The sequence below is a fragment of the Moschus berezovskii genome, chromosome 15, assembly GCF_049115385.1.
Source record: "Moschus berezovskii isolate FMDL1 chromosome 15, NW_MosBer_1.0, whole genome shotgun sequence".
NCBI lineage: Eukaryota > Metazoa > Chordata > Mammalia > Artiodactyla > Moschidae > Moschus > Moschus berezovskii.
Window position 1 is genome coordinate 19,840,486 of NC_142474.1, and position 19,070 is coordinate 19,859,555.

A 19,070-nucleotide genomic window follows, 5' to 3' on the forward strand; every position below is an offset into this window, starting at 1 on the left:
ATTTAAAATGCCACAATAAATATAACTACTGTTGTACTACTCTAAATATTGCTCTCTTCTGCCAAAAGTCTTATGTGAAACTATACAACTTAATTAAATATAAAGCTGAATTTCCTGGTGTCCAAGAACTCTTGTTTCTATCTCTTAAAACCCATAAATTCTCCTCAAAGTAAGACTGGATAGCCACCATCCCATCCATCCAACAAAGTTTTCTCAGATCATTTTTACACATTGTTTAAGAATTATCAGTCTTCCCTGGTAGTCCAGTGATTAAGAATCCACCTGCCAATACAAGGGACACAGATTTGATCCCTGTTCCAGAAAGATTCCACATGCCACTGAGCAACTACTGAAGCCCATGTGCCTAGAACCTGTGCTTCACAGCAAGAGAAGCCACAGCAATGAGAAGTCTGTACACTGCAAATAGAGTAGCTCCTGCTCATGGCAACTAGAGAAAGCCTGAGAGCAGCAACAAAGACACAGGGAAGCCAAAATAAACATTTTTTTAAAAAGAGAATTATTAAGGAAACTAGATGTCAATAATGAGCTAACGAAGAATGTCTATGTACACGACATAAACAAATTTATGCATTTATATTAAAAGAACTAAAAAGCATAGTTTTAAACATTGTATTAAAAATCCAGGAAAAAAATTCAGAATCATTTATTTCCAAGAGTCCTAAACATTGGGGGCAGAGAGAGTGAGTGAGTGAAGTCACTCAGTCATATCCGACTCTTTGCGACCCCATGGACTATAGCCTATCAGGCTCCTCCGTCCATGGAATTCTCCAGGCAAGAATTCGGGAGTGGGTTGCCATTTGGGACAAATAACCATTTATCCATTAGGAAACAAATAGGATTATGAAAGCAGAGTCAATTCTACACTCCAGTTTGGGCCTGCAAAATTTCACCTTAGTATTCTATTCCAAGACTACCTCCTCTCAAAAAAATCTATAAACAATAAATTCTGGAGACAGTGTGGAGAAAACGGAACTGTTGGTGGGAATGTAAAATGATACAGCCACTATGGAGAACAGTATGGAGGTTCCTTAAACTAAAAATAGAGCTAACATATGACTCAGCAATCCCACTACTGGGCATATATCCTGAGAAAACCATAATTCAAAAAGACACGTGCCCCAATGTTCACTGCAGCACTATTTACAATAGCCAGAACATGGAAGCAATCTAAATCTCCATCGACAGACAGATGGATAGAGAAGATGTGGTACATAAATATATGGAATAGTAGCCACTAAAGAGGAACAAAATTGGGTCATTTGTAGTAATGTGGATCAACCCAGAGTCTGTCATACAGAGTGAAGTCAGAAAGAGAAAAATAAATATCGTACATTAACGTATATATGGACATGAGTTTGAGTGAACTCCGGGAGTTGGTGATGGACAGGGAGGCCTGGCGTGCTGTGATTCATGGGGTCGCAAAGAGTCGGACACGACTGAGCGACTGAACTGAACTGAACGTATATATGTGGAATCTAAGAAAATGGTATGTATGAACTTATATGCAGGGCAAGAATAGAGACCAGACATGTGGACATTGTGCAAAGGGGAGGGTGGGACGAATTGAGAGAGCAGCACTGACATATACACACTACCATGCATAAAACAGATAGCTAGTGGGAAGCTGTATAGCACAGGGAGCTCAGTTTCATGTTCTATGATGACCTAAGGGGTGAGATGGGGGGATGGGAAGGAGGCTCAGGAGGGAGGGGATATACATATACATATAGCTAATTCACTCTGTTGTATAGCAGAAACTAACACAATATTGCAAAGCAATTATACTCTAATTAAAAAAATATTTAAAAAGACTACCTCCTCTACTTTGAGTCCCAATGGAACTGAAAAAAATATCATTTCAAAGAAAGCAAAATACCGCACACATCTTATTTGTTCTTAACAGATAAATGCATGGAAATCCAGCAAAGTTAAATGGAGTGCCCAATCAGGCAAAGATTCGTTAGCTGTGACACCAAAAGTACCATCCACAAAAGAAAAAATTGAGAAATTAAGCCTTATTAAAATTAAGAACTTCTACTCTTCAAAAGACACCATTAAGAAAATGAAACAACAAGCAAAAGGCTGGGAGAATATATCTCTAAGATGTAACACTTATCTGATAAAGGGCTTATATCCAGAATTCACAGAGAACTCTTATAACTCAATAATAGACAAACAAACCAATCAAAATGAATGGTCCAAGGTCAGAACAGAAGATGCAGCCAAAAACTGAGATCTCTAGCTTTGCTCAATGTTAATTTCATGATTTAAAAGCATAGTTCCATAAATGAGCCTCCCCTCAAAAAAGATAAGAACAACAGGGAAACAAATGGAAAAAAAAAAAACAAACCTATGTCACTGCATACCTAAACTTACTCAGTTTGGTCCATTTCAAAATTATTTATATATTGAGTCTAGGACCACTCTCAAATCCCTCTTGAACAACAACAAAGAAAACCCTAATAAATAGCACAAAAAAGAAATTCAAAATCATCACACAAAAACCAAGTAATTACTGAAATGATTAAAACAGACATTTTCCTTTTCAGAATTACAAAAGGTAAAATATTTGTCTGGATACCTCAGGCTGATTCATATTTTCTTAGGCAAGTAGTAGCAACAGCAAGTCCTTTAAGAGTCAAATTTCTTTTAATAAGATATTAAAAGATATTTTCCTTCTCCAAAATAAAATCTGGATGACACAGGGACTTCTTTCCCTAAAGCTTAATCCTTTATAAATGTCTACCCCACCCAAGTAAACGGTTAAAAGAGAATATAGAATTATAAAACCAAAGAAAATGTAATGAAAATCCTGCCCCAACCAACCTTTACCTTTCCAGAAAGCACTACTTTTAATATTTTATCAAACATTAATTTACTGAGGGACTATATATTAGAGAATGGTTCTAACTGCTTTGTCAATAACAGGAAAGAAGGAGGAATAGCACAAGACCCAGTATATGTAGCCAGTAGCCTACAAGATAATTTTAAAAAGTCAAACAACCCAATTTAAAAAAGGGCAAAGAAAATGAACAGACATTTCTCCAAAGAAGATATACAAATAGCATAGGAAAAGAAAGTACCACTAATTACTAGAAAAATGCAAATCAAAACCTCAACGAGATACCACTTCTCTCGTTATTAGAATGACTATTCTTTAAAAAAAAAATGAAATGTTGGCATGGGTGTAGAAAATTGCAACTCTTGAGAAGTGCTGGTGAGAATGTACAAAGGCATAGCAGCTGGGGAAAATACTATCTATGGCGGATACTAAAAAAATTAACATGGAATTACTAACAATAAGGTCCTACTATATAGCACAGGGAACTATATTCAATATTCTGGGATAAATCATGTTGTTGTTGTTGAGTTGTTAAGTCGTGTCTGACACTCTGTGACCCTGTGGACTGTAGCCTGCCAGGCTCCTCTGTCCATGGGATTTCCTAGGCAAGAAAACGAGTGGAAAGCCACTTCCTTCTCCAGGGTATCATCCTGAACCAAGGATCAAACCTGAGTCTTTTGCATGGCAGCCAGATTCTTTACCACTGAGCCTCCTGGGAAGCACTGGGATAAACCATAATGGAAAAGAACATAAAAAAGAATGTACACATGTGCATAACTAAGTAATTTTGCTATACAGCAGAAATTAACATTTGTAAATCAATTATACTTCAATAAAAAAATTAATTAAAAAAAACCCACCATGGAATTACTACTTGATCCACCAGTTCCACTTGAGAATATACCTAAAGAACTGAAACTGAATATACCTGAAGACTTGAACAGATATTTATATAGCCACATTCATAGCATCATTATTCACAATAAACAAAAGGTAATCCAAAAGGCCATCAACAGATGAACGGATAAACAAAATGTGATTATACACATAAAATGGGATGTTATTCAGCTTTTTAGAATGGTCATTCCATTCTGAAACATGCTACAACATGAACTTTGAAGACACTGCACTAAGTTAAAAAGCCAGACACAAAGGACAAATACTGTATGATTCCATTGATATGAAGTAGCAAGAATAGTCAAATTCTATAGAGACAAAGGGCTGCCGTCTATGGGGTCACGCAGAGTCGGACACGACTGAAGTGACTTAGCAGTAGCAGCAGCAGCAGCATAGAGACAAAAATTAACACAGTGATTACCAGGGAGGGGAATGGCATTATTGTTTAATAACACGTACAGAATTTCAGTTTGGAATGATAAATTCTGGAGATGCATAGTGATAACAGGTATGCAGCATGGGAATATATTTAATATCACTGAATTAAACACTTAAAAATGGTTGAAGCTGTAAGTTTCATGCATATTTTACCAACATGTTATGCATATTTTACCACAATGACAAAAAATAATCAGGACAAATAAGTCTATCATTTTCTTTGCCCCTTATAAATGAAACTATCAATTTAAACAGTAAAATCAACAGAGCAGACTGAACATCTATGCTACATCTCCATACTCTTCCAAAACTCCAACAAGAAAAAATAAATGAAAAAAGTTTAAATCCTGAATGGCAAAGAGAAAGGGAGAGTAGATGACTGCACATCAATATCAGCAACATTCTGGGCAATAAAAGGCAATAGCAGCCAGGTTCTATACATTTCAATACATACATTAACAGTTTTTAATTAAGACCAATAGTGATTATCTTTCCTTCCAGAAATTCAAGGGTAAAAGATAATCTAGGATTTCCCTTTTACTAGCTTTCCACAGAAGCAAATGCAGCTAATCCCTCTTTGATATTCCTTTCCTTCCAAAGCAAATCCATAATTAAATGAACCACCTAAAAATCTCTTTAAATTTTCAAAACAAATGAACTTCAAAATCTAGGTTAGACCATGCTTCAAAAGTCCAAAAAACGAATTTTCTGCATTAAATGAGACTTGGATTTAGCTCAATCTGATCCTTTTACTGCATTTCTATGATGGCTGCAACTCTGTCTACTTTTCATAGGCTCAGTTCAGTGTTCTTATTCATTGATGAGGGAAAAGTTGCTGTCTCTCAAATATTCTGAAACTTCAGGTTCTAACACACTGTTCGATTTACAAATTAAAAAGACTACTTACAATAACTACATTTTGCATTTTAGTCAAGAATAAGAAGTTAACTTTCCTGTATATGTCAAGAAAAGTTTCATGAGAAAAGTATAAACAGAACCAAAGGTCTACTGAAAATTAAATCCTGAAAATCACTTTCTCAGGCTATACAAAATAAACACATTTCGCCTTTCTACATTTATCAGTTTCTTTAAACATTTTGAATCATAAATTAATTACTGTGTCATGTTTCTGAAACAAAATTCTACCTCTTTTCCATGAGAAAACCTTTTGTCACTGTTTCCAAACCATGGTAAATAAAAAAATTTCATGTTTAAAGTCTACAGAAGAGGTTAATCAAGATGACCAAAAATGCTAAACTAGAAATGTAATAAGCATTTTACCTTTGATTTTACCTTTTCTATTCTTTTAAAGCTGGGAAATTATAAGACTAGTACATGATCCACCCTTAAAGAGGATGCCAGGACTGAGAGTAATGAAGATCCTTATGAAAACAGAGGGGTAGCCTCTTCAGTATTATCCTCACATATCCCAATTATTACAAAAGAACAAATATGGGAAGAGCTTTCAAAATCTGCCTCTTTACTGCAGCGTCCCACTGTCACAGGGTGATCCAAATACAAGCTTTTGTCCCTCGCTTTCCATTCTCACTACAACCTCCCTAACCTGGTCTCCCTGCCTCCAGACCCTACCAACCCTAATACTGTAAACTTCAATATTAACAAAATAAATTTCATAAAATACTACTTCATTCTACCAGTCAACAGGACTTAAGTTTATCCTAAAATAAGAAGACTGCTGAAGGGCAGCAGAGTACATTACCCCAAAATATGCCACTTTGGCATAAGAATTATTCGGAGCTAAAGACATTCAAAACTCAGCTGCAAAAGCTATTTACCTCTCACCCTCCCACAACTGCCTACATTTACACTGGAAAGGAGGCCTGTACCAAGAAGAGAATAACTACCAGAAAATATCTTTTAACCTAAGAAACTTAACTGCAGGGACTTCACTGGTGGTCCAGTGGCTAACGCTCCACACTCCCAATGCAGGGGGCCTTGGGTTTGATCCCTGGTCAGGATACTAGATCCCATATGCTGCAACTAAGAGTTCCCATGCTACAACTAAAAGATTCTGAATGCAGTAACTAAGACTCAGCACAGCCAAATAAATGATTTAAGAAAGAAAGAAAAGAAACTTAACTAAGTAACAGGGCAACCTTTATTTTCCAAACATCTCCTCTCCTCTTCCCTTTGTATCACCAGCCCCTACCCCTTTTCCTTATAAGGCTCAGGATGTTTATATAAGCCCCTATTATGGCTGCCTTTTGGGTCTCAGTTTTATGAGACTCCAATACTGTATTCAGAAAATGTTCTTCTCTTGTTAATCTGTCTTATAGCAATTATTAGACCAGTCAAAAAACCTGAAAGGGAAGAAGAGAAATTATTTTGCCCCTACACTGGTCTCTTAATTTTTCTAAACTTTCTATTCTTACTGGGACCACACAAACCCTCTTCAAATTAACTTAAATTCACTACAATTTCTTTAACCATCTTAAGTTCATTCCTGCCATTTTCCCATTCTGAATCCCAGTTTTAAATAACTTCCCTCCTCCTCTTTGCCTTAATTTTTCTGTTTACGCCTCATTCAGCCCTAGACAGCAGTAAGGTATCGCTTGAGCTTTAAAAATCTCTATGTGAGTAAGGACTATCTTCCCAGAGGGCAGTGAACATGGGTTATGCTGCAAAAAGTCAAGCCCCAGATCAGAGGTTACAGAACAGCAACCCACAAGACAAAGTCTGCCCACAGTGGTGAATTTGTCTGGCTCACAGCATTTTTATGAATTCATTATGTTGCCAACATTTAAAAATAAAAATTTCTCACAAAATCTGAAATTCCAGCTTCTCTTCATAAAAAAAGATGTTCCGGTCACACTTCATCTATATGCCTCCTGCCCTACCCCTTGCCAGATCGACAGTGAGCCAACAGTGAATTATATATTTTAAAATGATAAATCTCACAATTTTTTTAAAAAAGTAAACCAAAGCTGCCTAAGAGCTGCCCCACTGGAGTAATATGAATTCCCTCCTAAATCACTTAAGTCCCAATCTGCTCTACCATTACTATTTAAATCTAGCCCTTGTAGGCATCTGACTTTACAGTGCTCCCCTTATATAAATTTACTGAATGAATGAATAAATTAAGATGATAATTTTAAGACAGATAAGGTTGGTGATAATTTTAAAACAGACAAGGTTGGTGATGATGATAATGTGATAATGATAATAACAACACTGGCAATTAACATTTCCTGCTTTATTGTGAACCAACTATTGGTCAAGCAAAAATATATTATCTCATTTAATCCACACAACAACCCTATGGATCAGATCAGATCAGATCAGTCACTCAGTCGTGTCCGACTCTCCGCGACCCCATGAATCACAGCACGCCAGGCCTCCCTGTCCATCACCAACTCCCGGAGTACACTCAAAACTCATGTCCACAGAGTCGGTGATGCCATCCAGCCATCTCATTCTCCGTCGTCCCCTTCTCCTCCCACCCCCAACCTTTCCCAGCATCAGAGTCTTTTCCAGTGAGTCAACTCGTCGCATGAGGTGGCCAAAGTATTGCAGTTTCAGCTTTAGCATCAGTCCCTCCAATGAACATCCAGGATTGATCTCCTTTAGAATGGACTGGTTGGATCTCCTTGCAGTATAAGGGACTCTCAAGAGTCTTCTCCAACACCACAGTTCAAAAGCATCGATTCTTCGGCGATCAGCCTTCTTCACAGTCCAACTCTCACATCCATACATGACCACGGGAAAGACCATAGCCTTGACTAGACGGACCTTGGTTGGCAAAGTAATGTCTCTGCTTTCTAATATACTATCAAGGTTGGTCATAACTTTCCTTCCAAGGAGCAAGCGTCTTTTAATTTCATGGCTACAGAATGATTTCTGTTCGTTTCCAAGGCAAAACATTCAATATTACAGTAATCCAGGCCTATGCCCCAACCAGTAATGCTGAAGAAGCCGAAGTTAATCGGTTCTATGCAGACCTACAAGACCTTTTAGAACTAACACCCAAAAAAGATGTCCTTTTCATTATAGGGGACTGGAATGCAAAAGTAGGAAGTCAAGAAACACCTGGAGTAACTGGCAAATTTGGCCTTGGAGTACGGAATGAAGCAGGGCAAAGGCTAATAGAGTTTTGTCAAGAGAACGCACTGGTCATAGCAAACACCCTCTTCCAACAACACAAGAGAAGACTCTACACATGGACATCACCAGATGGTCAACACAGAAATCAGATTGATTATATTCTTTGCAACCAAAGATGGAGAAGCTGTATACAGTTAGCGAAAACAAGACCAGGAGCTGACTGTGGCTCAGATCATGAACTCCTTATTGCCAAATTCAGACTTAAATTGAAGAAAGTAGGGAAAACCACTAGACCATTCAGATATGACCTAAATCAAATCCCTTATGATTATACAGTGGAAGTGAGAAATAGATTTAAGGGACTAGATCTGATTGATAGAGTGCCTGATGAACTCTGGACGGAGGTTCGTGACATTGTACAGGAGACAGGGACCAAGACCATCCCCATGGAAAAGAAATGCAAAAGAGCGAAATGGCTGTCTGAGGAGGCCTTACAAATAGCTGTGAAAAGAAGAGAAGTGAAAAGCAAAGGAGAAAAGGAAAGATATAAGCATCTGAATGCAGAGTTCCAAAGAATAGCAAGGAGAGATAAGAAAGACTTCCTCAGTGATCAACGCAAAGAAACAGAGAAAAACAACAGAATAGGAAAAACAAGAGATTTCTTCAAGAAAATTAGAGATTCCAAGGGAACATTTCATGCAAAGATGGGCTCGATAAAGGACAGAAATGGAAGGGACCTAACAGAAGCAGAAGAAATTAAGAAGAGGTGGCAGGAATACACAGAAGAACTGTACCCTATGGATATACACTATTATTATTCTCGATTTATAAATGAGAAAACTAAGGCACAAAGAAGTGAAGCAACTCAGCCAAGGTCACAATGCCAGTACTCAAGGTACAGCGAGAATTCAAAATCAGATAGTCTAACTCCAGGGAACACTGTTAACCCTACAATATGATTCCTTTAGACTACCATCCTTTCTTCTGTGACCAGCTGAAATTAACTGCCTGGAACGAAGACTCAAGAGACTAAATTTTAGAGCCCATTCTTTCTTTGCACAAATGACTAAGAAGCAAACCACAGTTCACCTAAATGCAGATGGCATTTTTGAATTTTTTTTCCTCACCTTAGAAGGAAACTTTCTCTGTAACTGAAATATTAGGGAATCCAAATCAAACTATATATTTGTTATCAGACTATTCCTGGAGTAAGGTAAGCTCAATAATGAGATTAATTCTTAGTTCAAAACTAAAAAGTGATGATACAGCACAAAACTCTTCTCTTTCTTGGGGTAGAAGGATATATCTACGAGAGTAAACAGTGTGCAGACATGAAAAAAATTAAAGTTTCTTGAGGACAAGGACTGCTTTTTTCCAAGAGTCCCTGCAGTTAGCATATATTCAGTTATAATAAAGGAACCAAGAAATTCAAACATCTTAAATTGAAATGCAATGAAATCCTCATTATAGCATTTATCATCTTGCTTTTTTACAACAATTACTAGTGAACAGTTTTATTTTCCTAACAAAAACACAAAATCCTTGAGGTAGGGTACCCCTTGGAAACACGCATAACAGGGCTCAATAAACGCTTGCTTAATATTACAAGCTCATCATTTCTAAGATTTCCTGCAGGTCTCTCAACCAATGTTTAAAGCAGAAAGATAATTCCTTGGTGGTCTAGTGGTTAGGACTCTGAGCTTCCACTGCAAGGGGGAATGAAGATCCGACAACCTGCATGGCCCAGGTAAAAATAAATAATAAAGCAGAATTTAAAATGGCTTCTCATTTATAAAGCAATGGATGCTCTGAAGTCCTATTATAAGATATTTCTGAGACCAGTCCCACATTGTATCAACAAAGCCCTGAAAAATTGGTGAGCTGGCATAAGCAGCACAAAGAATAATCAAAGAGCTGGAAGGAGAAAGCATCATGTTCATACCTTCAGTAGAAAGTAATGCAGTCCAGAGATTTAAGCAAATTGCTCAAGATCACAGAAATTAAGTAACAAGCAATATCAAGGCCAGAACATGTATTTCCTGAATGCTGGCCCAGTTTTCTTTCCACAAAGAACTACTCTGTGAGCTCAGGATGAAATGGGATACTTTTAGAAATATTTTAAAGATATTTGGTATAGAGGATGATCTTCCCCAGTACATAACTTTTTGTGAGGTATTACACCACCACTAAAGATAAGAAATTTGTCTTGTTCCAATCATTGCAGATTACGCCATCTTTTCCCCTGTTGTTATACATACTTTTTTCATTTTCATGTCTTTCCTTTCATTATCCTGAGAATTCTTCCTCTCACCACCTCTGATTTATCTATTTTTCCTCTTATCCACTTCCTTTTCTCTAGTATCTCACAAAGCACCCTACCATCTCCTTTTCTCTTCGTAATTATTAAAAAAATAAAAAAACCCTCAGATTAATCACACATTTGATTATAGCACTGACCTAGGATACCATAATAAGCAAGCCATAGCCTTGGTCTCTTGGCATTTATAAGGCAATTTGTTAACAAAAATATAAACTAAACACAAAGAGTCACACAATTTTACTATGATTTTAAAATGGGGACAAGAAGCTTAAGTACGGATGGGACACTTATATGAAGAAATGTGGTAATAACAACAGTCACAAGGTTCAGTTCCGTCGCTCAGTCGTGACCGACTCTTTGCGACCCTACGACAGGGTGAAGCATATGAAAGGGATCCTCTTTCCTATACAGCTTTCTCACCAACCAATTCATGTGCTCTACTTCATTCACTCCCTATTCTCTACTGCTTGACTTTTCCTGTGCTCTATTTTTTCTCTTAACCAGCAGACTTCCCTGTCTTCTTACTGGTCTTTTTTTTTTTCTCTCCTGATCTTTTAAGATGAATCTGTCCTGTCCTGTTTTCCTTTTCAATATTATTGCCAACTCCTCCCACCTTATAGATCTGGATAATGCCTTAAGATGGGAATTCACTTTTTTCTAAAGATTTAACATGTATTATTTTATCTGATCCTCACAACAATGCCAGGGAGGCAGGCAGAAATCAACATAACTATTTTACAGATATATAAACTAAGTCTTGACAAAATTAAATACTTTGCCAACAATTAAGTTTGTCAGTAGCAAAATCAAATCAGAACCCAGACCTTTTCTTTCCAAGTCCTCTATTCTTTTTCCATTGAACTATATTGTTTTCTTTTTAATTCCTACACATTTTAACCATATACATGCACATGTATGGACAAGTATAGAGATAAATGTTTCTAAAATAGCACAAGTGGGAAAAGTGTATGACTGTATAGGGAAGCTAGAAAAACAGAAAAGTCAAAGGACCTCAATTAAGAATACAATGTAGCTCACAGGCTAATCCTTGTAGAAGCAGCTTTGGGTTTCCGATCCAAATGGAAACTATATCTTCAACCAAGTGACACAGCCAGCATCAACACTGGTCTCTCCCCACACTTCCCACAGCTGTTAACAGGACCAGTGCTCACCCTCGGTACCATTTCTGACCCCCAATCTCTCTCACAAGCATGCCACTATACCTGAAGTTTTCACCCTTTGAAGTCACTTCTTTGGATTAAGGCGCTGTCTCCAGAAGGCCACGGTTAAATGCATGTTACCTGAGAAAGGAAGGAGGGTCCATTAACACATTACTCCTATGGTTAAACACATCAGATGAGCAATGACCTTTGGAATAGGACAGCACAATGTCCTTTAAAAAGTTTCATAGGATAGATAATTTTTGATGGAGCAGGCAGGATAATAAGGTTAAATTGGGAAGAAAATTACTCACGCATACAATAGGGTAACTCCCTACCTGCGTATAACTACATGGCAAAATGAGTATGGCCATATAAATACATACTCTACCTTCTGAGGTCACAGTAAGGACTATCCCTGCAACTTGGAAGCTCCTAGGGATAAGAAAAGAAAAAGGATCTATACTCCAAGGATCTGAGTATAGTCAATTCTGTAAAGAAGCAAAGAGCTGAGTTGGCAGCAGTCCTCCAAGGACAGTACACTGCTAGACTGAAAGAGGACAGAAAAAAGGAACAGCTTCTGGTTAACTACTTCTAGTTGTGAGGCTAGTTTCCAGCCCAACATTTTTAGCAGAGGGCTGACCTCTCAATGAGAGAATGCTGCAATTCAATTCTTCAACCCCACTTGCTAATTTATATTGACTCAAAGCCAGTATCATTTACAGCCACAAAAATCAACATGCCCTTACTGAGTGCATATTATAAGCCCAAAATTTGGCTAGGTGCTATAAATACAGGGAAAGGGGGGAACCTTTAATACACTTTTTCCTTAATGCATACTATAGGGTAACTCCCCACCTGCATATAGCTACATGGCAAAATGATGATGGCTGTATAAATACATACTCTACCTTTTGAGGTCACAGTAAGGACTATCCCCGCAACTTGGAAGAAACCAATCCCCTAAACCCAAAACAGAGAAGGGTGAGAAACAAGAAAAGGTGGAGGGTGGCTATTTTTCTGTGAGTATAAACACAAATTTCCTAAGCCAGAATGAATACAACTCACCTCTAGGCCAAAGTTCCTTGTTAAACTCTTAACTAAACAGTCAAGAGGCACATGCTAGAAATACTTTTTTCTTTTGGTCTAATACCAAAAGCTCTTTAGTAGCACACATTCATCTTGGTACACTGGAGAACAGACCTAAGAGTTACAAAACTTGGTTCTACTTTTAGCTGTTTGTTTTTTAAAAAAAAACAAAACAGAAAAAGTTGAACTAGTCCAAGAATAGCATATACCTGGCACATATATTGATACTAACCACTAGATAACTAGTGTCCACAGGAGTCATCACTAATCAATCATAACTCACTTTCCCAGAGAACCCTTATGATTAAAATCCTTCTCAACACAGGGCTTCTGGCAGCTACTTCAAGTGAAAGTTGGCCCATAAAACAAAATATATCTGCTACTGTGGACTAGATAATCTCTACAATCTCTTCCAACTCTTTTAGTATGTATTATTTATTTATTTGGCTGTGCTGGGTCTCAGATGCGATATATAGGATCTTCAGTTGCAGTATGTGGGATCCAGTTCTCAGACCTGGGATCAAACACAGGACCCTTGCATTATGAGCACAGAGTCTTGGTCACTGGACCACCAGGGGATTCCCTCAACTCTTAAATTCTAAAACCAAGTTTCTAAGGGTGGGAGAAAAAACACTTCCCAACAAGCTCATAAATCAACAGCATTCATAGCCATAAATTTCAGTCTAATCTCTAAATTCTAAAAATTGCACCTGATCAAAGATGCTAACAACAAATTCTGATACCATTAACATATATAACCGGGCAATATTATTCTGATTTGCTAATGGGTTCTTTTGACAGAAAAGGAACCTTTCACCCAGACTGGCCCTAAAGAAATCCTCATACAAAAATGGGACAATATTGCACTAGTAAAGAACTAAATTTAATCCCATGATCATGCCCACAGCCTCTCAATGAGGGCAAGTCTTTCACTTCTCACGTAAACCACTGCAACAGCCACTCTTCCATCCTTTCACTCTTGTCACAAAGCAATCTTCCTAAAGCAAACATGCACTCAATGTCATTTTCCTGTGTAAAAATCTGCATCTGTTGCTGCTGCTAAGTCACTTCAGTCGTGTCCAACTCTGCGTGACCCCATAGACGGAAGCCCACCAGGCTCCCCCGTCCCTGGGATTCATTCTCCAGGCAAGAACACTGGAGTGGGTTGCCATTTCCTTCTCCAATGTGTGAAAGTGAAAAGTGAAAGTGAAGTCGCTCAGCCACGTCAGACTCGTAGCGACCCCATGGACTGCAACCCACCAGGCTCCCCCGTCCATGGGATTTTCTAGGCAAGAGTACTGGAGTGGCTTGCCATTGCCTTCTCCGGCATCTGTTGCTAACAACATAAAACAGGGGGTTTTTCTGCCTCACATCCATAATGCTCTCCTTCCCCATCCCACTCCCTGCTTCCATTTATCTTCCACAATCCTGTTAATTAACAGTATTGAGGTGTTTCCTGTCTGCCCTGTCCTTCCCTTTCTCCATCACAATAACAATTCAGCTAAGACCCAACTTCAGCTGCAAGCAGATTCTTCTTCCTCAAATCAATCAGACACAACTGATTACTTCCTCTTCCATCTCAAAGCTTTTGGTTTATTCAAAGTATTGTCTCAGTGGTTTCCAAAACCATCAGAATTGCCAGAGGCAAGTTTTAATCCTCAAGGCCAACCCAAACGTATTAAATCAATCTCAGGAAATAAGGCTCTGAAATTTCTACTTTTAAAAAAGCTGCCCTGATTATTCTGATGACCAAATTTGGGGGCTCCTGGTTTGTCTCTTCCAGTTGGTGTAAAGAGGTTTCTTTAAGGAATGGAAAAATGATTTACTCTAGAATACACTGAGAAATTATCCTGCACTTGTTTATTTCATATCATATCCTGGTTGACTTGACTCATATGATGAAGATGAAGGAATTCCTTTTGGACTCACACCCAAAAAACTTACATCCACTGTTCAAAACAGCAGGTGAGTTTCCACCTTCATTTCTAAATCTTAAAAATGAAATAACTGTAACCTGAGTAAACCTATGAATACACGATGAAGACTCTCACCAGACCTGCTCTGAGAACTTTATTTCGGCCGAGAAACAAGTCCTTAGCCCATTTTGAGGGTGGAAATGCACTGCCTCTAGTACTTCCCTAAGATCTAATTATATTAGGAATACATGCAAGACTCCAATTAAGTACAGTGATAGACGGTTGGCTCAAGTGCCTCGTTAATTTTCAGAGAAAAATTCCCTGAAATTTCTCTTCCTTCCCCATCCCTCACTCCCAAATAATATACTGAAGCTGTAGAATAATAGCGGAAAATCTAACAGGATACAAATATAAGCAAGAAAACAAGGTGAATTGTTACTGGAGAAACGTGAATTTCGGGTAGTTTGCAAATCCACCAGGTTACATCGCTAACTTGAGGCCCAGCGTCTACCTGGGGCGCAGAGATCTTGTTTCGCTCTACGTCGCGGCCCGGAGCAAAGTCTAAGAACTTGAGTTCCCCACTTAGTCCCCACTAAGTCCTGTCCTCATCACGACTACTTTTTCTTCTCTCCGCTAAAGAAAAGGGCACTTTCAGGAGGAAGGGCAGTGACAGCTCCACGTCTGCAAAACTCGGCGCCGGCGGGGCCACTGCGGCGGCGGCGGGCGCGGAGGAGGACGCCGGGGCCGGGACCACCACGCTGGGGGACAATAGACGGAGAGAGGGGAGTGGAAGAGAGAAAAGAGGCAGCCGCTGTACTTGGCCACTCTCGCTAGTGAGGGCTCCACAAAGTCTCGGGAAGGGCAGCGGGTGGCAGGTGGGCCCGGCCGCCGCCCCTCGCAGGGCCACGTCGGCCGCCCCGGCCGCTGCCGCGGGGCCCCTCGCGTAGGCCGGGCCGCGGGAGCCTAGCCCCCGGGCGGGGCTGACGGGCTCTGGGCTGGACCCCGGGGGCGCCAGTTGCGGCCCAGTTCTCGCAGATCTTGGCGCCCGCGAGGCGAAGGGCTCCGAACATCTGAGCCCAACAGTGGCCGCTCGGGGCTTCCAGACGACCCACCCCCGCCACCCCTCCGCCCGGCCCCTGCCACTAGCCCGAGCTCCCCGCGCCCCCAACGGGCACCGGTTCTGAGGGAAGAGGAAGCAGCCGCGGCTCGGGTCCCGGCTGACGCGCCGCACTCCTCTACCTCTCGCTCTCCTTCGACCTGTTCATCCAGGACCCTCCCTCTCCCCAAAACTGCCTCCAGTCCGCCCGCGGGTTTTTACCGGGACTCGGGGCGGCGGCTACTCCTCAGTCCCTCGACTAAGATGGCAGCCGGTCCCGAGCCCGGACCACAGCTACTAGAACCAGTTGTCGGCCAACGCGCAGGCGCCTCCTGCTCCGGAGCTATTAGGACTACAAGCCCCAGAAGCTCTTGCGCACTAACCAGCTGCCGGTAGGCAGAGCTAGCAGAGGCTGGTGAGCGCAGATAAATCCGAGCTTGCATTTAGCTAGGTGGGAGGCACCTTTGGGTTACTCTCGCTACCTCTAGGCTTTTTAAAAAACCCTCCTCGTCTCACACCAGAACCTCCCAACAGTATAGATACGGATCCGAAAGTCTAGTGTGCATCAGAATCACCTGAAGGGCTACTGGGCCCCACCCCCAGAGTTTCTAATTCAGCTGGGATAGGATCTAATCATTTTAATAGTTTGCATTTCTAACAAACTCTCTGATGTGCTACTAGTAGGAGATCACACTTTGAGAACCACTGAACCGTACCTTAGTCCTTAAGAAGCTACACTCAGGAGTTACATTGGATTCAATTCCACCTTTTAACAGTGTGCACTTAGGGTGATGAAAATAGCTTACACGTCAGCTCAGTTCAGTTCAGTTCAGTCGCTCAGTCGTGTCCAACTCTCCGCGACCCCACGAATCACAGCACGCCAGGCCTCCCTGTCCATCACCAACTCCCGGAGATCACCCAAACTCATGTCCACAGAGTCGGTGATGCCATCCAGCCATCTCATTCTCTGTCGTCCCCTTCTCCTCCTGCCCCCAACCTTTCCCAGCATCAGAGTCTTTTCCAGTGACTCAACTCGTCGCATGAGGTGGCCAAAGTATTGCAGTTTCAGCTTCAGCATCAGTCCTTCCAATGAACACCCAGGATTGATCTCCTTTAGAATGGACTGGTTGGATCTCCTTGCAGTACAAGGGACTCTCAAGAGTCTTCTCCAGCACCACAGTTCAAAAGCATCAATTCTTCAGCGATCAGCTTTCTTCACAGTCCAACTCTCACATCCATACATGACCACGGGAAAAACTATAGCCTTGACTAGACGGACCTTGGTTGGCAAAGTAATGTCTCTGCTTTCTAATATACTATCAAGGTTGGTCATAACTTTCCTTCCAAGGAGTAAGCGTCTTTTAATTTCATGGCTGCAATCAGCATCTGCAGTGATCTTGGAGCCCCCCAAAAAATAAAGTCTGACACTGTTTCCACTGTTTCCCCATCTATATCCCATGAAGTGATGGGACCAGATGCCATGATCTTTGTTTTCTGAATGTTGAGCTTCAAGCCAACCTTTTCACTCTCCTCTTTCACTTTCATCAAGAGGGTTTTGAGTTCCTCTTCACTTTCTGCCGTAAGGGTAGTGTCATCTGCATATCTGAGGTTATTGATATTTCTCCCGGCAGTCTTGATTCCAGCTTGTGCTTCTTCCAGCCCAGCGTTCCTCATGATGTACTCTGCATATAAGTTAAATAAGCAGGGTGACAGTATACAGCCTTGACATACTCCTTTTCCTATTAGGAACCAGTCTGTTGTTCCATGTACAGTTCTGACTGTTGCCTCCTGACCTGCATACAGGTTTCTCAAGAGGCAGGTCAGGTGGTCTGATATTCCCATCTCTTTCATAATTTTCCACAGTTTGTTGTGATCCACACAGTCAAAGGCTTTGGCATAGTCAATGAAGCAGAAATAGATGTTTTTCTGGAACTCTCTTGCTTTCTCCATGATCCAGCGGATGTTGGCAATTTGATCTCTGGTGCCTCTGCCTTTTCTAAAACTTGCTTGAACATCTGGAAGTTCACGGTTCACATATTGCCGAAGCCTGGCTTGGAGAATTTTGAGCATGACTTTACTAGCGTGTGAGATGAGTGCAATTGTGCGGTAGTTTGAGCAATCTTTGGCATTGCCTTTCTTTGGGATTGGAATGAAGACTGACCTTTTCCAGTCCTGTGGCCACTGCTGAGTTTTCCAAATTTGCTGGCATATTGAGTGCAGCACTTTCACAGCATCATCTTTTAGGATTTGAAATAGCTCAACTGGAATTCCATCACCTCCACTAGCTTTGTTCGTAGTGATGCTTTCTAAGGCCCACTTGACTTCACATTCCAAGATGTCTGGCTCTAGGTCAGTGATCACGTTATCGTGACTCTCTTGGTCGTGAAGATCTTTTTTGTACAGTTCTTCTGTGTATTCTTGCCACCTCTTCTTAATATCTTCTGCTTCTGTTAGGTCCCTTCCATTTCTGTCCTTTATCGAGCCCATCTTTGCATGAAATGTTCCCTTGGAATCTCTAATTTTCCTGAAGAAATCTCTTGTTTTTCGTATTCTGTTGTTTTCCTCTATTTCTTTGCATTGATCACTGAGGAAAGCTTTCTTATCTCTCCTTGCTATTCTTTGGAACTCTGCATTCAGATGCTTATATCTTTCCTTTTCTCCTTTGCTTTTCACTTCTCTTCTTTTCACAGCTATTTGTAAGGCCTCCTCAGACAGCCGTTTTGCTTTTTTGCATTTCTTTTCCATGGGGATGGTCTTGGTCCCTGTCTCCTGTACAATGTCACGAACCTCCATCCAGAGTTCATCAGGCGCTCTATCAGATCTAGTCCCTTTAAATTTATTTCTCACTTCCACTGTATAATCATAAGGGATTTGATTTAGGTCATATCTGAATGGTCTAGTGGTTTTCCCTACTTTCTTCAATTTAAGTCTGAATTTGGCAATAAGGAGTTCATGATCTGAGCCACAGTCAGCTCCTGATCTTGTTTTTGCTGTGTACAGCTTCTCCGTCTTTGGCTGCAAAGAATATAATCAATCTGATTTCGGTGTTGACCATCTGGTGATGTCCATGTGTAGAGTCTTCTCTTGTGTTGTTGGAAGAGGGTGTTTGCTATGACCAGTGCGTTCTCTTGACAAAACTCTATTAGCCTTTGCCCTGCTTCATTTCGTGCTCCAAGGCCAAATTTGCCTGTTAGTCCAGGCAAATTGTTTCTTGACTTCCTACTTTTGC

The 19,070-nt window shown here is 40.5% G+C and overlaps 1 protein-coding gene across 1 annotated transcript in view; it reads right to left on the reverse strand.

Moving 5' to 3' along the window:
- ITCH (itchy E3 ubiquitin protein ligase) overlaps positions 1–16,177 on the reverse strand; it is a 96,861-nt gene extending 80,684 nt beyond the window's left edge. The window contains exons 1-2 of the mRNA XM_055435897.2: positions 16,064–16,177; positions 11,804–11,881 (exon numbers count right to left, since the gene is read on the reverse strand). The gene's annotated coding sequence lies outside the window, so the exon portion shown is untranslated. The remainder of the gene's footprint in view (positions 1–11,803; positions 11,882–16,063) is intronic.
- Positions 16,178–19,070: the final 2,893 nt, after the last annotated feature.